Source organism: Schistocerca serialis, unplaced genomic scaffold (genome assembly GCF_023864345.2).
Source record: "Schistocerca serialis cubense isolate TAMUIC-IGC-003099 unplaced genomic scaffold, iqSchSeri2.2 HiC_scaffold_203, whole genome shotgun sequence".
Taxonomy (NCBI): domain Eukaryota; kingdom Metazoa; phylum Arthropoda; class Insecta; order Orthoptera; family Acrididae; genus Schistocerca; species Schistocerca serialis.
In genome coordinates this window covers 7,501-12,500 of record NW_026047766.1, presented here as the reverse complement: position 1 = coordinate 12,500, position 5,000 = coordinate 7,501, and the positions used below count along the sequence as shown (strand labels likewise).

The following is a 5,000-nucleotide window of genomic DNA, read 5'->3' as shown; positions in this document are numbered from 1 at the left end:
GCCTGGTGAGGTTTCCCGTGTTGAGTCAAATTAAGCCGCAGGCTCCACTCCTGGTGGTGCCCTTCCGTCAATTCCTTTAAGTTTCAGCTTTGCAACCATACTTCCCCCGGAACCCAAAAGCTTTGGTTTCCCGGAGGCTGCCCGCCGAGTCATCGGAGGAACTGCGGCGGATCGCTGGCTGGCATCGTTTATGGTTAGAACTAGGGCGGTATCTGATCGCCTTCGAACCTCTAACTTTCGTTCTTGATTAATGAAAACATACTTGGCAAATGCTTTCGCTTCTGTTCGTCTTGCGACGATCCAAGAATTTCACCTCTAACGTCGCAATACGAATGCCCCCGCCTGTCCCTATTAATCATTACCTCGGGTTCCGAAAACCAACAAAATAGAACCGAGGTCCTATTCCATTATTCCATGCACACAGTATTCAGGCGGGCTTGCCTGCTTTAAGCACTCTAATTTGTTCAAAGTAAACGTGCCGGCCCACCGAGACACTCAATAAAGAGCACCCTGGTAGGATTTCAACGGGGTCCGCCTCGGGACGCACGAGCACGCACGAGGCGGTCGCACGCCTTCGGCTCGCCCCACCGGCAGGACGTCCCACGATACATGCCAGTTAAACACCGACGGGCGGTGAACCAACAGCGTGGGACACAAATCCAACTACGAGCTTTTTAACCGCAACAACTTTAATATACGCTATTGGAGCTGGAATTACCGCGGCTGCTGGCACCAGACTTGCCCTCCAATAGATACTCGTTAAAGGATTTAAAGTGTACTCATTCCGATTACGGGGCCTCGGATGAGTCCCGTATCGTTATTTTTCGTCACTACCTCCCCGTGCCGGGAGTGGGTAATTTGCGCGCCTGCTGCCTTCCTTGGATGTGGTAGCCGTTTCTCAGGCTCCCTCTCCGGAATCGAACCCTGATTCCCCGTTACCCGTTACAACCATGGTAGGCGCAGAACCTACCATCGACAGTTGATAAGGCAGACATTTGAAAGATGCGTCGCCGGTACGAGGACCGTGCGATCAGCCCAAAGTTATTCAGAGTCACCAAGGCAAACGGACCGGACGAGCCGACCGATTGGTTTTGATCTAATAAAAGCGTCCCTTCCATCTCTGGTCGGGACTCTGTTTGCATGTATTAGCTCTAGAATTACCACAGTTATCCAAGTAACGTGGGTACGATCTAAGGAACCATAACTGATTTAATGAGCCATTCGCGGTTTCACCTTAATGCGGCTTGTACTGAGACATGCATGGCTTAATCTTTGAGACAAGCATATGACTACTGGCAGGATCAACCAGGGAGCTGCGTCAACTAGAGCTGAGCAGCCGGCCGCCCGGGAGTGTGTCCCGGGGGCCCGCGCGAACACGCAAGCGTCCGCTCAATTATTCTGCAAACAGGAGGAGGCTGAGCTCCCCTGCACAACACACCTCGAAACCCTCTCAGGTCCCGGCGGCGCGCAGCGCCGTCCTAAGTACTTGGTCGGGTTCGAGAGAGGCGCAATCGCCCGGAGTTAGGCGAGTAGACGCTTTAGGTGCGACCACCCGTGCTCCCAACTGAGCTTGCCGCTGCCGACAGAGGCCCGGGAGCGTGCTGTCGTGGCATTGCCGGCGGGAGACAACACGCGCCACCTACGGTGACCGGCAGCTCCAACGCCAGCGCCACAGAAGGACAAAAGCCCCACTTGGGTGCCGAAGCGAACTCTCCCAGCACAGCGCACGCGCCAACACGTCCGCACAGCTGCGATACAAACCACCTGCGAGAACCGCTGGGGCGACCGAGCAGCAGACGGCGTCGCGGCGCCGAGCGCCGGGCGGCGGCGCATCCTCAGCGCACACAGTCCTCAATCGGACCAGCACACTGCAGATGGCCACCGCGCTTCGCACCGGGCCCGCGAGGACCTACTTTGGCCGCAAGGCGCCGCGAGCAGGGGGCGCCGGCGCGCAGCTGCGCCGCCTGCCGCGTCCGTCGGCCGGCGCGCCTGCCACTGGCCGCCCCCACCAGCCGGCTGTAGCGCGTGCGCCCACGCACCGCGCTGCCAGCACGCCGGGCGGCCCCCCCTCACCGGCCGGGGACGGTCCCACCCAGCCACCGCCGCGTATCGCCTCACACCCAGATCCCCTTTCGCGTTCGTGGGCATGGTGGGTCCCCTTTCACGTTCGTGGGCATGGTGGGTATCCCTGAAACAACCGGTTAATAGCTCGACCGATCGTCGCCAACACTGATTCACCTCTAGCGAGAACAACCGCACCACAACGGGTTACCTGTTGTTCATTTGCGTAACGTCACCAGCAAACGTAGACGTCCATCGCCATTTGCAACGAGTATTGCATGCCTGTGTCAGGTGTCACAACACACTACGTCTGCCCACATAGACGCAACAACATGTGCACGCCTCGAGAACACGTGGAAGGTAGCCCCCGTACGTATGCGGTGTCCATTGCGCGAACGACTGTCAGCCGGCCTCTGCAGGATGTCGCAGATGTGGAACGCGGTGCAACATGCTATCACGGTGTGTGAGAAGAGACGACTACGTCCGAATACACGCTCCACTACATCAACAGACTGCTCATGCTGATCGCCATCCAGGGCGTCCGTTCCTCCCACACGTCTGAATGGCGTACCACACTGCAATCCAGCTCTTATAGGGAGACGACACGTAGCTGCGTGCACAATATTTGGACTGTATGGTCTGCCGTTGCTAGGCGCAGTCGTCGTACGGTCACACATGTGCCACGATGTATCATTCAGTACATACGGACCAATGTGCAGTACAGTTTGTGGGTTTTGCGTACATCGGCGGACAGGTGACAGGCCGTACCACAACGTAGGCTGAGTACGTCGGCATGCGAAGGGCATTGAACATGCAAACTTCTCAACGACCAGCTTGCGAAGGCAGGGGGGAAGGGGGGGGGGCATGTACGTCCTGCTGCTATCCACATTACAGTGTATAGCAGGAGCATGTGGAAAGTCAGCAACACCTGCAAGGTGTTTAACATGACGCGATACACAGGGGACCGGGCAGTGCGAATAGCGAACTATATTGCGAGGGTTGCGGTTAGGCAACACTACACTAATTTAACGAGTTGCATAACAATTACAGAGCAGGTTCAGCGACAACGTGCGTCAGGTTAAGGCGCAATATAGGTTAGGTTGAGGCACAATATAGGTTAGGTTAAGGCACAACATGGGTTACGTTAAGGCACAAATTGGGTTACGTTAAGGCACAACATGGGTTACGTTAAGGCACAACATGGGTTACGTTAAGGCACAAATTAGGTTACGTTAAGGCACAAATTAGGTTACGTTAAGGCACAAATTAGGTTACGTTAAGGCACAAATTAGGTTACGTTAAGGCACAAATTAGGTTACGTTAAGGCACAAATTAGGTTACGTTAAGGCACAAATTAGGTTACGTTAAGGCACAAATTAGGTTACGTTAAGGCACAAATTAGGTTACGTTAAGGCACAAATTAGGTTACGTTAAGGCACAAATTAGGTTACGTTAAGGCACAAATTAGGTTACGTTAAGGCACAAATTAGGTTACGTTAAGGCACAAATTAGGTTACGTTAAGGCACAAATTAGGTTACGTTAAGGCACAAATTAGGTTACGTTAAGGCACAAATTAGGTTACGTTAAGGCACAAATTAGGTTACGTTAAGGCACAAATTAGGTTACGTTAAGGCACAAATTAGGTTACATTAAGGTACAATATGGGTTAGGTTAAGGTACAATATGGGTTAGGTTAAGGTACAATATGGGTTAGGTTAAGGTACAATATGGGTTAGGTTAAGGTACAATATGGGTTAGGTTAAGGCACAACGTAGGTTAGGTTAAGGCACAACGTAGGTTAGGTTAAGGCACAACATAGGTTAGGTTAAGGCACAACATAGGTTAGGTTAAGGCACAACATAGGTTAGGTTAAGGCACAACATAGGTTAGGTTAAGGCACAACATAGGTTAGGTTAAGGCACAACATAGGTTAGGTTAAGGCACAACATAGGTTAGGTTAAGGCACAACATAGGTTAGGTTAAGGCACAACATAGGTTAGGTTAAGGCACAACGTAGGTTAGGTTAAGGCACAACGTAGGTTAGGTTAAGGCACAACGTAGGTTAGGTTAAGGCACAACGTAGGTTAGGTTAAGGCACAACGTAGGTTAGGTTAAGGCACAACGTAGGTTAGGTTATGGCACAACGTAGGTTAGGTTAAGGCACAACGTAGGTTAGGTTAAGGCACAACGTAGGTTAGGTTAAGGCACAACGTAGGTTAGGTTAAGGCACAACGTAGGTTAGGTTAAGGCACAACGTAGGTTAGGTTAAGGCACAACGTAGGTTAGGTTAAGGCACAACGTAGGTTAGGTTAAGGCACAACGTAGGTTAGGTTAAGGCACAACGTAGGTTAGGTTAAGGCACAACGTAGGTTAGGTTAAGGCACAACGTAGGTTAGGTTAAGGCACAACGTAGGTTAGGTTAAGGCACAACGTAGGTTAGGTTAAGGCACAACGTAGGTTAGGTTAAGGCACAACGTAGGTTAGGTTAAGGCACAACGTAGGTTAGGTTAAGGCACAACATAGGTTAGGTTAAGGCACAACATAGGTTAGGTTAAGGCACAACATAGGTTAGGTTAAGGCACAACATAGGTTAGGTTAAGGCACAACATAGGTTAGGTTAAGGCACAACATAGGTTAGGTTAAGGCACAACATAGGTTAGGTTAAGGCACAACATAGGTTAGGTTAAGGCACAACATAGGTTAGGTTAAGGCACAACATAGGTTAGGTTAAGGCACAACGTAGGTTAGGTTAAGGCACAACGTAGGTTAGGTTAAGGCACAACGTAGGTTAGGTTAAGGCACAACGTAGGTTAGGTTAAGGCACAACGTAGGTTAGGTTAAGGCACAACGTAGGTTAGGTTAAGGTACAACGTAGGTTAGGTTAAGGTACAACGTAGGTTAGGTTAAGGTACAACGTAGGTTAGGTTAAGGTACAACG

General features: G+C 51.2%; 1 non-coding gene across 1 annotated transcript in view; it reads right to left on the bottom strand.

Moving 5' to 3' along the window:
* LOC126443886 (small subunit ribosomal RNA) overlaps positions 1 to 1,312 on the bottom strand; it is a 1,909-nt gene extending 597 nt beyond the window's left edge. Inside the window, exon 1 of the ribosomal RNA XR_007582254.1 lies at positions 1 to 1,312. This exon is cut by the window's left edge and continues 597 nt beyond it. This is a non-coding gene — a ribosomal RNA (small subunit ribosomal RNA).
* Between the last annotated feature and the right edge of the window lie 3,688 nt (positions 1,313 to 5,000).